Raw genomic sequence first — 16767 nt, 5'->3', positions numbered from 1 at the left:
TTCTACCAGCAGCATCTAATACATTTACAAATAATTTCAGGAATGCAATGTAAAAACATTTACAAAATAAATCTGTTGTCTTTTAAATGCTTTTTGTTTTAAACCTGATTTGTAGGAATTTGAAGTTAATAATTCTGTCCCACCTTTATCAAGGAACAAAAAAAAAGTTGTTCACAGATATTTTACTTGCCAAAAAATGCAAAATAAAAAAACTGACAAACACATGAAACAGTAAGCAATGTTACTTTTTATTGATTCATTTATTGATGTCTAGGTCAATTGGTAAGATTTGTATGACACTGTTTTTTCCATTCAATAAAGGAACAGCAATTTGCTTCCTAAGTTTCCTCATAAAAATAATGCCAGATACTCCTACAGTTGGGATATCACTATGAATAACTTAAAAATTGGTATCCAAAAGTAAGAACAGATAAATAAAAAAATGCCACAGGCAAAGATAAGGTTACTTTGGTGGCTTGTATAAATAGGTTGGATTCAGGCCAAATGGGATGCTTTAAGTCAATGGTGCCCAACTCCAGGCCTTGTGGGCCACAATATCTTCAGGTTGATATTGCAACTTCAGGACTTAACTGATCTATTTGACCATTTTATTTGAGATTTCATATAGATCAGTGGTTCCAAATCCTGGTCCTGAAGGACCGCCTACCATACTGTTTTGTCACAACTGAGCTCACAATTACCTAATTGCACCCATACATTTGACTTTTTAAAAATTGTGCAATTCATAAAAAGTTGGTGAATTCAAGTGCCTTACACAGTGTTATATTCAACTTGAAACTACAACTGTTTTGAATAATTAAAAGGCTCTAAACAGGCAAATAATTAGTTCAATTAAGGGTTGATTAAGTTATTGAGAGCTTGGTTGGAACAAAACCCAGCAGGGTAGGAGGTCCTCCAGATCCACTTGATTCAATGTCCAGTATCTGAAAAACTACTTGGCCTTTGGGGTAAGTGTTTATTGTTATGGTTTATCAAATAATTTGGTCAATTAACTTACAGAAACCTGGGTTGTTACGAAAATCAGAATACACTGCTGTCCAAAAGGCCTGGAGTCACCACTTGTGTAAGTCATAAATGTAAAGGTCATACAGCTTTTTGAAACTGAAAGTAACATGTGAAGGTCCCCTCAATCACTAAAAACCAAAGACATTGATGGTGGTGATACTTGGCGAGACTTGTAGCGGAGTTCGTTTATTTTTCCGTTCATCACTCGTCCTATTTCGGAACGTTTTACTCCAGGGAACAGAGTCTGGATTGCAGTTAAAGGCAAATAAAACAAATGATAAATATGACATCCCAGACTACATTCAAAAGAACTGAATAAAGTTTTACAAAAAATACCAAATATTCTGTAACTCAGTATCACTAATGCAGCATCTTAAATTTTACTTAAAATATTTGTTAAAACATAATATAAATATATAAACTTGTGTGAACAGCAAAAGTATACAGATGGTCTAAAACAGAAGTCCTGAGGTTATTCAGTACAGCAGTTGGTTCCAGCACTTATGGAAAAGGTTGGAAAAGAATTAAGTTCAGTAATAAATAAATTATATCATGTAAATTGTGCTCATAAAGAAGTAGAGTCTGGAGTTTTGGTATGCCCTTGGATAGCACAATGTATTTTTCTATGTAGTGATAATTAACTGTTGCAAAGGGTGCTCTATCAAATACAAATGTATTAATTTATTGCAAAGTGGCAGTGAAGAGATAAGCAGGGAAAAAAAGTTGCAATAAAACACAATTTATGTTTATAAATAGTATTTAAAAACTTACTGAATATGGCTTCCAGTCTGTGTTGATCCAAAGGTTCTCTCTTTTCACTAGGGGTGGGTATTGGCAAGTACCTTGAGATACGATATATATCACGATACACATTACGATTCAATACATCTCGATTCATCACAATATCACAACCGAATCACGATACTTACTGAAGTGCTAAATAAAACCTCAAATAATATTAGGCTATATACTTCAAAGGACATTCTTTATCTAATCCCCATTAGCAACCCCTAATTAAAAAGCTACCAGTCAATTTGAAATTACTTAGAACTTCTAAATTTAATATTAAGGATTGACAGGACAGTTCAACCAGTCAACACAAGGATTTTAGCAGTGTACAATTCTGAAAAATACATTCTTAGAGAAACCTTAGCAACTTAATATAATTATTTTAATAAAGCAAAAGTCACACACTAAGCTCAAATTTGCATCATTTTTAACCTATAACAAATTGTGTGTGGTATAAGAATGAGGGACAAAAATGTTATATTTCATATGATGTTCAGTGAAGTAGGATAATCCATAGTCCTACTGTTGTACAAAATGAAAGTATGTTCAGTTACTTTGCATTAAAAAAAAAACCTAAATAATCTGCATAATACATTATTTAACAAAACCTAAACGGATCAGCCCTTACCTTAGTTGGCACCTACGTCCAGCTAGGACTTGTCAATACAACAGTCAAAAGACATTGCTACTTTCAAACTAGCTCTCAACCATTGGGTTTTTTAAGTAAGATGCACATATGGATCAATGCATGTAAATTTTCCTTCAAGAACTTTGTCCCGAAGCAATTTGTTTTCTTTTTCAAATCCTTGTTCTCTCTCTCTATCAATTTAATCTTCCCTTTCAATTTGTATGGAGGCACATCACTAACATCCTCGCTGTCAATTTTTCCTACATAACTTCTGTCTGGGAAACTTGTACTACCCTCAGACTGTCTCCTGGCTGCAATGATGGATTCTGCGTTTTTTTTACTGCTGCAGTTTTTGCTTTGTTGGTCACTTTCTGCAATAATAATAATAATAATAATAATAATAATAATAATAAAAATAATAATAATAATAATAATAATAATAATAATAATAATAATAATAAAAATAATAATAATAATAATAAAAAATAAAAAAAATGCGTCCACATAGATCATCATCGGCTAAATTGGTTAGAGTCTGCACAGAATCCATGCTGAATGATCCACATGATCGGACTTATGCGTGTTTACTTGTTTCCTCCCCCACCAATTCCCCCACCATTGATTGTGTCGACACACCTGTGTAATTTGATTTAATTGGTGTTTTATTGTTAAAAAGTCAGATTTTAGATTTTTTTATTTTTTTTGCTGAAAGGAACGTGTATGGAAATGAAGCACGTGAACAGAAGGTAAGAAATAAATTGTACTATATATTAAGCATGTATCTTAGCGACATCTCGGAATAATATTAATTTTGGTATATTCATCAAAAGTTTTCACCAGTTAGTTATTTCTGATACTTTTCTAAATTGAATAACATACCAATTAAAGTTGCCATGTTTACATCACACCACATACAGTTATATCTATGCTTGAATGAATAATTTTTTTAGCTTATTTGTACGTTTATTGGTGTTAGGAAAAAGTGTCAGAAATACAAAGTTGGTGTAAAATATAAATTAGTAAAATAGATAAACAATATGTTTTAACGTGTAGCGTACTACTACTAGTATTTATAATGAAGAATGTATAGCGTGCGGTTGACTACATGGAAATCCATGCTATGTAATCACCCATGGAGCTGTAAAACTATGAATTTAATAAATCGAAATTTTAATGTGTCTTAAACGTAATGGTATGTATGCGATGTATATATACTAATATATATATATATATATATATATATATATATATATATATATATATATATATATATATATATATATATATATATATATACACTCACCTAAAGGATTATTAGGAACACCTGTTCAATTTCTCATTAATGCAATTATCTAACCAACCAATCACATGGCAGTTGCTTCAATGCATTTAGGGGTGTGGTCCTGGTCAGGACAATCTCCTGAACTCCAAACTGAATGTCTGAATGGGAAAGAAAGGTGATTTAAGCAATTTTGAGCGTGGCATGGTTGTTGGTGCCAGACGGGCCGGTCTGAGTATTTCACAATCTGCTCAGTTACTGGGATTTTCACGCACAACCATTTCTAGGGTTTACAAAGAATGGTGTGAAAAGGGAAAAACATCCAGTATGCGGCAGTCCTGTGGGCGAAAATGCCTTGTTGATGCTAGAGGTCAGAGGAGAATGGGCCGACTGATTCAAGCTGATAGAAGAGCAACTTTGACTGAAATAACCACTCGTTACAACCGAGGTATGCAGCAAAGCATTTGTGAAGCCACAACACGTACAACCTTGAGGCGGATGGGCTACAACAGCAGAAGACCCCACCGGGTACCACTCATCTCCACTACAAATAGGAAAAAGAGGCTACAATTTGCACAAGCTCACCAAAATTGGACAGTTGAAGACTGGAAAAATGTTGCCTGGTCTGATGAGTCTCGATTTCTGTTGAGACATTCAGATGGTAGAGTCAGAATTTGGCGTAAACAGAATGAGAACATGGATCCATCATGCCTTGTTACCACTGTGCAGGCTGGTGGTGGTGGTGTAATGGTGTGGGGGATGTTTTCTTGGCATACTTTAGGCCCCTTAGTGCCAATTGGGCATCGTTTAAATGCCACGGCCTACCTGAGCATTGTTTCTGACCATGTCCATCCCTTTATGACCACCATGTACCTATCCTCTGATGGCTACTTCCAGCAGGATAATGCACCATGTCACAAAGGTCGAATCATTTCAAATTGGTTTTTTGAACATGACAATGAGTTCACTGTACTAAACTGGCCCCCACAGTCACCAGATCTCAACCCAATAGAGCATCTTTGGGATGTGGTGGAATGGGAGCTTCGTGCCCTGGATGTGCATCCCACAAATCTCCATCAACTGCAAGATGCTATCCTATCAATATTGGCCAACATTTCTAAAGAATGCTTTCAGCACCTTGTTGAATCAATGCCACGTAGAATTAAGGCAGTTCTGAAGGCGAAAGGGGGTCAAACACAGTATTAGTATGGTGTTCCTAATAATCCTTTAGTTGAGTGTATATATATATATATATATATATATATACAGTGGGGGAAAAAAGTATTTGATCCCCTGCTGATTTTGTATGTTTGCCCACTGACAAAGAAATGATCAGTCTATAATTTTAATGGTAGGTGTATTTTAACAGTGAGAGACAGAATAACAACAAAAAAATCCAGAAAAACGCATTTCAAAAAAGTTATAAATTGATTTGCATGTTAATGAGGGAAAAAAGTATTTGACCCCTTCGACTTAGTACTTGGTGGCAAAACCCTTGTTGGCAATCACAGAGGTCAGACGTTTCTTGTAGTTGGCTACCAGGTTTGCACACATCTCAGGAGGGATTTCGTCCCACTCCTCTTTGCAGAGTCCAAGTCATTAAGGTTTCGAGGCTGACGTTTGGCAACTCGAACCTTCAGCTCCCTCTGCAGATTTTCTATGGGATTAAGGTCTGGAGACTGGCTAGGCCACTCCAGGACCTTAATGTGCTTCTTCTTGAGCCACTCCTTTGTTGCCTTGGCTGTGTGTTTTGGGTCATTGTCATGCTGGAATACCCATCCACGACCCATTTTCAATGCCCTGGCTGAGGGAAGGAGGTTCTCACCCAAGATTTGACGGTACATGGCCCCGTCCATCGTCCCTTTGATGCGGTGCAGTTGTCCTGTCCCCTTAGCAGAAAAACACCCCCAAAGCATAATGTTTCCACCTCCATGTTTGGCGATGGGGACAGTGTTCTTGGGGTCATTCCTCCTCCTCCAAACACGGCAAGTTGAGTTGATGCCAAAGAGCTCGATTTTGGTCTCATCTGACCACAACACTATCACCCAGTTCTCCTCAGAATCATTCGGGCCTGTACATGTGCTTTCTTGAGCAGGGGGACCTTGCGGGCACTGCAGGATTTCAGTCCTTAACGGCGTGGTGTGTTACCAATTGTTTTCTTGGTGACTATGGTCCCAGCTGCCTTGAGATCATTAACAAGATCCTCCCGTGTAGTTCTGGGCTGATTCCTCACCATTCTCATGATCATTGAAACTCCACGAGGTGAGATCTTGCATGGAGCCCCAGACCGAGGGAGACTGACAGTTATTTTGTGTTTCTTCCATTTGCGAATAATCACACCAACTGTTGTCACCTTCTCACCAAGCTGCTTGGCGATGGTCTTGTAGCCCATTCCAGCCTTGTGTAGGTCTACAATCTTGTCCCTGACATCCTTGGACAGCTCTTTGGTCTTGGCCATGGTGGAGAGTTTGATTGGAATCTGATTGATTGATTGCTTCTGTGGACAGGTGTCTTTTATACATGTAACGAGCTGAGATTTAAGAGAGTGCTCCTAATCTCAGCTCGTTACCTGTATAAAAGACACCTGGGAGCCAGAAATCTTGCTGATTGATAGGGGATCAAATACTTATTTCCCTCATTAACATGCAAAAGATGTCCCTCAGACTTCAACTGAGTCTTCACTAGAAACCAGCAGAATGCCATTGTTAGATATCAATGACTCTTTAGATAACATGGAAAGGGAAGTGCTTTCAGACGGTATGATGGAAGCGAAATTACTTACAATCAGAGTTTTACTCTTATACTGTCTTACATATTGAAGCATGACATTACAGGTGTGGCATTATCAGATTTACTAGATTTGAATAATTTACACTGTCCCAGTCAGTCTGTGCCAGATTCAAATTATCTTTTCTTTAAATCTTTCTTGCTTAAGGAGTGAGATTCAGTTTCATGCATTTTGTGACGTTTGTAATTTTTACCTTGGCCCACACCCTCACCGGACACTCAATACACACCGCTGACCACAGGTACCGGCCCACACCCTCACCGGACACTCAATACACACCGCTGACCACAGGTACCGACCCACACCCTCACCGGACACTCAATACACACCGCTGACCACAGGTACCGGCCCACACCCTCACCGGACACTCAATACAAACCGCTGACCACAGGTACCGGCCCACACCCTCACCGGACACTCAGTACACACCGCTGACCACAGGTACCGACCCACACCCTCACCGGACACTCAATACACACAGCTGACCACAGGTACCGACCCACACCCTCACCGGACACTCAATACACACCGCTGACCACAGGTACCGGCGCACACCCTCACCGGACACTCAGTACACACCGCTGACCACAGGTACCGGCCCACACCCTCACCGGACACTCAGTACACACCGCTGACTACAGGTACCGGCCCACACCCTCACCGGACACTCAATACACACACAACAGACACAGCAATCATTTCAAAACTGTCACTGAAGTCTTAAACAGTCATGTGGAGCCTCCTGGTGAAGCAGAAACGCTTCCTGTGCGAGAGGCGAGAGCAGCGTTTGTTAACACAGCGACTGTGTCAGACCGTGTGGACAGAAGAGTCAGCACAGTTCCGGGCACAGAAGCTAAATACCAAACAATACAGATACATTGACTGTAACTTTTAACACCACATGCAGTTGTTGTGCTAGTAATGTAGTTAATGAATTCCTGTACTGTATACTTTTCAGTTATTATTCTTATTATTGAGCGTTTTGACAACATCCCCCGACAAGTCGACAAGTTTCTGTGGTCAGAACATCACTTTGCTCTGTGTTCATTTGATTGCAATGTTGCCACAACGTTATTCGGTTAGCTGGGCAGGCACTAGTGAACTGCACTGTAGTGTAGTCGTGCTTTAATGTACTGTACTGCAGATGTATTTAGGACGTCTAGTTTTTGTCCGTCTTCCCATGAGTAACTGAACTGGTGAGGGTGGTCCATCTAGTGGAGTGTTATGGTAGTCAAGCAGTGCATGATGTGGATCTTCATGGTCAGCTTTGGCTTTCTTTATTTTTTTTTACTATTTGCATTGCTTTTTCAGCCCTTCCATTGGACTGAGGATATGTAGGTGAGGCTGTTATATGCTTGAATCCATACTCCTTACTAAATTGTTGAAAATGTGCAGCAGTGTGCTGGGGACCACTGTCAGATATAACCTCATCTGGAATTCCATGTCTACTAAATTGTTGCCTACAACAACTAATTACTGCTGGATTTTTGGTACTTGTTAGTTTGTTAATTTCAATGTAGTTTGAGTAATAATCCATTAACAGTAAGTACTGCTCTGCCTCAAACTCAAAAATGTCTGTGCCCACGTTTTGCCGTGGCCTCTCAGGTATTTAATGTCCTATCATTGGCTCCTTGCAGTTTTGTCTCCAGTACGTATTGCATGTGGGGCACTTTCCTATCATGTCTGCTATCTGTGCTGCTATACCTGGCCAATACATGATATCTCTAGCCAGTCTCTTTGACTTTTTCATACCTTGGTGGCTTGTGTGTATTTTCTGTAGCACCTGTGTTCTCATACTGGCTGGTATTACAAATGTATTGCCTTTGGAAATTAAGTCATCTTCAATGGTAAGCTCACCTCTATTGTCCCAGTACAGTCGAACTTCATCTTGTACCTCCACTCTTTGTTCAGACCAGCCTTCTAAAATGAGGGACTTCACTTTTCTCAGGATCTGATCTTTTTCTGTTTCTTTCTGTATTTCTTGTAGCCTCTCAGTTGCCACTGGAAGACATAACACCATTCACACTTGTATGTCATCCTCTTCTTCTTCTTAATCATGTGTGTGGTCCAAGTAATTTCTACTCAGGGCGTCCGCCACATACAGTTGCTTGCCTTTTCTGTACTTAATTGTCATGCTATATTTCTGAAGATTCAACGGCATCTTTTGAAGGCGGAGTGGTGTTTCAGCTAATGGCTTTTTCATTATTGATTCCAGTGGATTCATACAGAAGTTTCAACCTCAAATTTTTTTCCAAACAGAAACTGATCAAGTTTTTCATATCCAAACACTATTGCTGCTGGTTCCTTTTCAATTTGTGCATATTTGCATTGAGTTTCTGAGAATGATTTGGAAGCGTAGGCTATGGGGTGGTCTTCTTGAAATTATAAGCATCAACACTTAATTTGACTGGATTTGTGACATCATAGTATCTCAACACTGGTGTTTCAGTCTCCAAGCATTGCAACTCATGAAAGCTCCTGTCTTGTTCTTCATTCCAGCACCACTCCATTTTTTTTTCAAGAAGTTTCCTCAAAGGGGCCATAACTATTGAAAGATGCTGGAGAAATTGTCCTAAATATGTTACCATTCCTAGATATTGCTGTAATTCTGCCTTATTAGTGGGTTTGTGCTTTTTCCTCACTGCCTCCACTTTCTTCCCGTCTAGTTGGAGACCTTCAACTGTGAGTGTGTGTCCCATGTAATTTACTTCTGTGACTCTGAACTTGGATTGAGTTTAATGTTCTTTTCTTTCACATGCTGTAATACGTTTTGAAGTCTTTTCTCGTGCTTATCTTCATTCTCTCTCCAGACTAGAATGTCATCCATAATAACTTCCACACCTTCTAGGTCCTCCAGGATGTGTGTCATTATTCTCTAGGACATTTCTGGTGCTGAATTAATGCCAAATGGCATTCTTTTGTAGCGATCTCTTCCAATAGGGCTGTTAAATGTACACAGTTTTGAGCTCTCCTCATCCAGTTGTACTTGCCAGTAATCACACTGGGCGTCGAGTGTGCTAAATACTGTGGCTTTCGGCATTCTTGCTACAACTCTCTCAATTGTTCTCACTGGATAGTGTTCTCACTCAGTTACCGTATTAAGGTCTTTAGGATCCATGCATATTCACACTCTTTCACGTTCTGGCTTCCATATTGTGACCATGCTGTTAACCCATGCACTTGGTTCTTCAGCTCTTTCTATTACACCCAATCTTTCCATTCTGTTTAACTCTTCCTCTACTTTTTCTTGTAGTGCGACTGGAAAGTTTTGTGGGGCACAAATCACTGGTCTCGCATTCTGCTTCACTCAGATATGCTGCTCTCCTTCAAGGCCAAACACTAAACTGTTCTACTTACAACTTATATACTATATATCAACCTATATCATTACAGGGGTGTTTAAACGTTGGGCCCGCGCTGGATTTCCTCTTGGTTACAGCTGTGTCAGAAGAGAAAGACCAAATCGTTCAAAATTAATTTTAAATTGCTGAGTTCCCCTTTTCCAATTAATCAAATGAATGCCTTTATTGTTCTTTCCCATGTTCCCTGAATATGGGTGTCTGTGTGTGTTTGTGTAAGTGACTGTGTAACTGTGTGTTTGTGTTTGATTCAGTAAGCGTGTGTCAGTGTGTTGAACTGCCCCAATGTCTCCTCACCCTGCAGTGAAACATATTTATTCTCAGATCATAACAGACTCAAATTTCATAGTAGTCACTTACATTAAGATCACAACTACATCTTGCGCTATCATTCAATACATCAGAAGAAACACGAGTCTAGTAAAGAATGAAAGAGAAAGTGCAGACAGCATTGTGTAATCCCTCCTCCTGAGCAGTCTCAATGTCTCTCAACTCCCAGCCCACATGTCATCACATCTTACCGTGCGGGCGGGGGAGTTTCAAAATTTTAAAGTGCCTAATTGTCTCCTCACATTGTACCACCGTTATTCCAGAAATACTGTGGACAATGCATTTCCCAGACAGCAGCTATACTCCAGGTTTCCCCCAAGTCTGAAAAATCCCGCAGACCACTATCAACTGAAGTGATGACACTTCCAGCGGCATGAACACTCAGATTCATCCAACCTGTTTGGACTCAAGCCACAGGTCAGGTTCCTCATAATAATAGCATTTATTTTACATAGTGCCTACAGTCATGATAGAACACACTGAACGTGCTTTGCAGCAGCAAGGTGTCAAACACATTCACAGAACCTGCCTTTGCACACAAGCCTTGTCTTTATGGATGAGTTAACTGCACCAAGAGTGCAGTCCCTGAGTTCTTTGGGAATGGAGATCCAGAGGTCTTGGGCACACCAACAATGGAGAGCAGTCCTGTAGGAGGGCCACACAGCCACCCTGGGGCCTCTGACTCAATCTGTCTGTCCTATCTAGAGAGGGCACTGTTCCTGTGAGGGAGTTACAGCAGCACGTTTTATGTCACAGGGCAACAGTTTCCTAACTTCTCCACTCATCCCAACTGCGGATGAGGAAACCCTGTCTAGAATCGATCATCTCAGCTCGACTGGTCGGGTCTGTATGAAGGGGCAACCGGGATACTGCCACCCAGCGCTGATCTCCTCTACGCCTAATCAAATACAGAAAACGGATTACTTTCAGCTATCACTGTAAAACTGGCTCATAAATACTTTGAAGCTTATAATATTGGGGCTTAAATGTTACTGAGTTACTGAGGAAACGTCACACAGAAAATGGTTGCAGTTTGCTCAGTGTTTGGTTACATCAATGGGCTTTCTGTGTGTTACTACTTCTGCACTGTGGATGAATGAAGAGAAATGGGGAGAAATACATGTTATTTTGGAGTATGGGTGTTTATTTCCTCTTAACTTGGGTACCTCATATCTAACCTTTTTAGCAGAACAATGTGTGCTGATGAGAATAACTGCAAACAAATAAACTGACATTTAAACAATGTGTTTTTTATACCCTGAGTGATTAAAACTGAACTAAGTTTGTCACAGTTGCAGCGGTAGAGAAAGGGGGCTCTCCTGAAAGCTTGGCAATGGAATCTCAGGTTAATTTCTTGTAAACTCCCAGAGCAGAGAGGATATTTGATGTGACTCATTCATACAGGAACTATTTTGTATGCAAATCAATCAAATAGCTTACAGAACAAGTGCTGTGTAGCAAACCTGTCAGTGTACAAACATTTCCTCGTACTAATTTGCAAAAGTAACACACACTCATATATTCCCACACAATCACACGCACATACATTTTTCAGGACTTTGAAAGTCCTTGACCGTATCCAGGATAATCTCCTTTTTCCATCCATCCACCCATCTATCTGTCGTCAATAACCACGAATTGTGCAATACATCCCCGTGTGCCTGGCTCCTGTGCACTTTCTGTCCTGTCTGGACTCCTATTCACTCTTTTCCAAGATGGCCACCTACAGGGGGCTGTGTTGCTCCCAGGTTGAGCTCCATCCGTCCTTCTGTCCCTCTATCTCTGTCTGTCCAGAAGTTCATCACAGCTCCCCCCCAGTGCAGCTCCTCATCGTCATGGCATTCCTGAAGAGTTCCTTGGCTTCATTTGTTTTCTTTCTTGGTCTTCATATAAACATACAGAGAGTCTCTCAGACAGACTCCAGCAGCGCTTCTCCCTCTGTGCTCCTCTGGCAGGAGATGGACAGAGCTGCATAAAAGGCCGCTGTCTGAGTGTGAGTTTGTGTGTTTCACTGAGTTTATATTAAACACCAATCCCCCTTCCCCTCTCTCTGCTTACCCATTCCCTGGCTGCTTCCTGACTTCCAGCCAGCCTGTACTGATCACTGCCTGATTCCCCCACAGCTGCATTCTTCTCTCATTCAACACACCTGTCTGTTCCTAGATGGCCCAGAAAGCCTCTCTCTCACAGTCCACCCCCCCGCCTCCTCCTTGCCTGGAGGGTCTGTACCCAGCGGGCTCAGACTTCACCCTGTCCTGCTCGACACAGTTCATCCCACCGGCGCTCTATTGCTGTATCGTTAATGGAACCATAACTCACCATATGGGCCCAGAACTCAAGCTGTGCATGGTCCAGCCGCCCCAAAGTGGGAGTTACTCTTGCTGGGCCAATAACAGCCGGACTGGGAGAGCTGAGGCTGTGAGGACTGTGCAGAACGTCTGTGTGTGTGTGTGTACTCTGTGTGTTCTCCTTATGTGTGCGTGTGTGTGTACTCTGTGTGTGCTCCTTATGTGTGCGTGTGTGTGTACTCTGTGTGTGCTCCTTATGTGTGCGTGGCTGTGAGTTGTAGGCAGAAAGATATTCGTCTTTTAAAATGATACCAGATCATCATAACTTTTACTAACGTCCATTCCAGTACACAGAAATGACTGATGTCAATCCATGCCATCTTTTGGAAATGCCGGTTGGCCCGGGTTCGTAGCTCTATGTCGGGATTTCGGCTCTCATCCACTTCAAAGAGTTTTTATCACCTACAGGCCCCTTTCTCCAGACATCTCATAGCAGAATTCCAAACTATTTGGCCTCTTCTCGGTGCCATCCTCCTCAAAACTGTCACTTTGATGCAAACCAGTTCCAAGCTGATGAGCTAAGGAAATCTGATAAGACCTCTCCCCCCCCAAAGTTCTTTAGATCAGTGCTTCAGCTCAGAGCCCAACATGCTCTTCTCAAAATACACCCAACATAACGCGACACATGCGACTGCAAGAAATAGCCTTGAAGCCCAACCCACTCTCCACTCCAGAGTACATTGATTTGCTGATACAAGGAGAGAAGTATGAAGCCAAACATGGGTATCTGGAACGCATTCAGTCACTGCAAGCAATGAAAGAACAAGCAATGATCATATCCTAAGTCTCCAAGAATGAAAATTTGTTACCATAGGAGTGGCAGCAGTATTATGCACAAGTTCAAAGGAAAAAAGCCAAACAAAATTTCAAAAATGTACCTCTTTACTAAAATCTTGGTTCACTTCAGGAGATAAATAATATGTCAGTTATCTACAGAATATTTACTTTAAAACAGAGATATTTAAATCAATAGATTAAGACAGTATACATACATATAATCCAATTGCTGCCAATGATTGTGGAAACAAAATGTGTGAATAAGACATTACAGAATTGGAATGAGATCATATGTATGTATCTTGTGTATGTTTATGTAGCTTATATACAGACGTGTGACAAAGGAAAAACCTGAAAAAATCAGTGGAGGAACATAATGAATGCAGATGCCTCCAAACAGGTGTACTGGGATGATACAATTAAGCAATTAACATCCTATCATGCTCTGTGGGATGTATAAAAATTCTGGGCAGGCCCAGTTGACCTCAATTTTGGATCAAGATGGCAAGAGGAAAGGATCTTTGAAAGTGACTTTGAAAGAGGGTCATTATTGGGAAACGAATGGCAGGAGCTTCATTCACAAAGACACAGTTTTGTTCCATCCCTCCAGTAGAGTTCCAGAGACTTGTAGAATTTGTGCCAAGGCGCATTGAAGCTGTTCTGTTGGGTCACGTTGGCCCAACACCTTACTGAGACACTTTATGTTGGTTTTTCCTTTAATTTGTCACCCGTCTGTATGTTTATGTTTATAATCAGAGGGGGTTGTGGTAAGCACCATAGAACACTTTTGTTTTGTTATTATTATTCATTGAGTTCAACTGGATTAGCACATCTACATTGTGTGCGGAGATTACATGTATTAGTTACCCTCCATGGAAAGCATGTTAAATTCCACACAATTCCAGTGTTTTTTTATTAATTTTGTCCTATTGTGTCAAACCAGCCAAGCCTGTTAGTAAATTAGTTTTTTTTTTTTCTCTTAATTGCTACAATACCAATACCATATTTTCTAAAGACTAGACAATGATTGTGAATAGAAGTTTTAGTGAATTTAGGAATGGTACTGAATTTTGAAAATGTCAAGTGATTAAACATAGAAACTGGTTATAAACATCAATGAAGTGTAATCATTTAGAATATTTCACATAATTCTATTTAATTGAAACTGAAATTAAAGCTTTTTTGTCAGTTTATCACTGAAAATAAATACATTTGTTTGCTAAGACTTTAGTTTCAGATTATGTCCACACATTGATTTAATAAATACATCATTACATTTTTGGTATCTCTAATAACTAAATGTTTACCTTTTGCTTTTTTTTTTTTTTTTTTTTTAATCGCTTCTGTGAAAGAATCTGTGAGGGAAACAAATGAATCATTGCATCTGCTTTCCAAATCTAAAGTCAGTTATTTTACCCAAAACAATGGCAAAGAATGCTATACTGGGAGTGGTTAATTATGCACAATAAACTATGGAATTTCCCAATTACCAATATATCTGCCGATAGTTACTTTTTTTTGGTTAGCATGCAAAACAAAAATTATCTAGCATGGATCCCTCAAATCTCTCCCTGTCAGAGAGAAATTGTGTCAAATAAGGCAAGATTTCTACATTTTTACATTTTACATAATAAACTTAACATTACATTTCATCATAAATAACAACCACAAACAAACATTGTACAAATAAATTAAATACAATTTGGTAGAAAACAGGAAATATATAAAAATGTGCATGTTCTATACAGTAGAACAAAGACCAAGGTACACCAATCAGCCATAACATTATGACACTGACAGGTGAAGTGAATAACACTGATAATCTCGTTATTATGGCACCTGTCGGTGGGTGGGATATATTAGACAGCAAGTGAACATTTTGTCCTCAAAGTTGATGTGATACAAGCAAGAAAAATGGGCAAGCGTAAGGATCTGAGTGACTTTGACAAGGGCCAAATTGTGATGACTAGACGACTGGGTCAGAGCATCTCCAAAACTGCAGCTCCTGTGGGGTGTTCCCGGTCTGCAGTGGTCAGTACCTATCAAAAGTGGTCCAAGGAAGGAAAAGCGGTGAACCGGCGACAGGGTCATGGGCAGCCAAGGCTCATTGAAGCACGTGAGGAGCAAAGGCTGGCCCGTGTGGTCCGATCCAACAGACGAGCTACTGTAGCTCAAATTGCTGAAAAAGTGAATGCTGGTTCTGATAGAAAGGTGTCAGAACACACAGTGCATCGCAGTTTGTTGTGTATGGGGCTGCGTAGCCGCAGACCAGTCAGGGTGCCCATGCTGACCCCTGTCCACTGCCGAAAGCGCCTACAATGGGCACGTAAGCATCAGAACTGACAATGGAGGAAGGTGGCCTGGTCTGATGAATCACGAGTTCAAGGTGTTGACTTGGCCTGCAAATTCCCCAGATCTCAATCCAATGGATCCATCTGTGGGATGTGCTGGACAAACAAGTCCGATCCATGGAGGCCCCACCTCACAACTTACAGGACTTAAAGGATCTGCTGCTAACGTCTTGGTGCCAGATACCACAGCACACCTTCAGAGGTCTAGTGGAGTTCATGCCTCGACGGGTCAGGGCTGTTTTGGTGGCAAAAGGGGGAACTACACAATATTAGGCAAGTGGTCATAATGTTATGGCTGATCGGTGTATATGAGCAATTTCACACACAAATAGAAAAATATGCATGTTCTATACATTAGAGCAAATAATATGATAGTGTGAACAGTGTGCTGGTCTAGCTTATATTTGCATTTTACACACATCAGGTTCTCTCAGGTTTACAAGTCCTGCTCAGTGCTCCATAGTGCTGATCAAACAGTGGCAGGTTATAATGCAGGCAGCAGTATTTTAAAAATATATATAATTAACAATGCCCTCAAAAGTGTAACTTATTTAATACTAAAACGTTAAACGTATTGCAATACGAAACATAGCCAAAACACAATGTAGGATTTGAAATAGTTGTATAAATACCATGTAGTTTCAATTTTATCCAGCATTGTCTGAAAGATGCGTTTTTCACTAATTTTCTTTAGATGTTTTACTATCATCTGACCTTGCTTATCATTTGGAGACATTTTTTGTTTGCTGATATCCAAGTCAACATCTTCAGCAAACATTTATTATTTTTCATTATTTTAATTGCTATTGTGAGTTTTGAAAAAATGAGTTATTTAACTTTTCATTAAAAATGCTCCTCTATGCCATAGTATACGGTAGTCTTCAGTCATAGCGGAAATAAAAAATCAAAACCAAGGATACTCAAATGCAACACAGCGTTCAAAAACACTTTCTATTGGTATGAGGGTTTTAGTAAAACATGTTTATTGGATTATGAGCCCTGTGTTTCTCAATGGGGGTGTGTTTGGGTGTGTCCTAAATTCCACACTTGCTCCCTACACCCTTCAACAAGTGGATGATTCTCTTGATGTTG

This window comes from Amia ocellicauda, chromosome 12, assembly GCF_036373705.1.
Source record: "Amia ocellicauda isolate fAmiCal2 chromosome 12, fAmiCal2.hap1, whole genome shotgun sequence".
Classification (NCBI taxonomy): domain Eukaryota; kingdom Metazoa; phylum Chordata; class Actinopteri; order Amiiformes; family Amiidae; genus Amia; species Amia ocellicauda.
Note: the sequence above shows the minus strand (reverse complement) of the source record.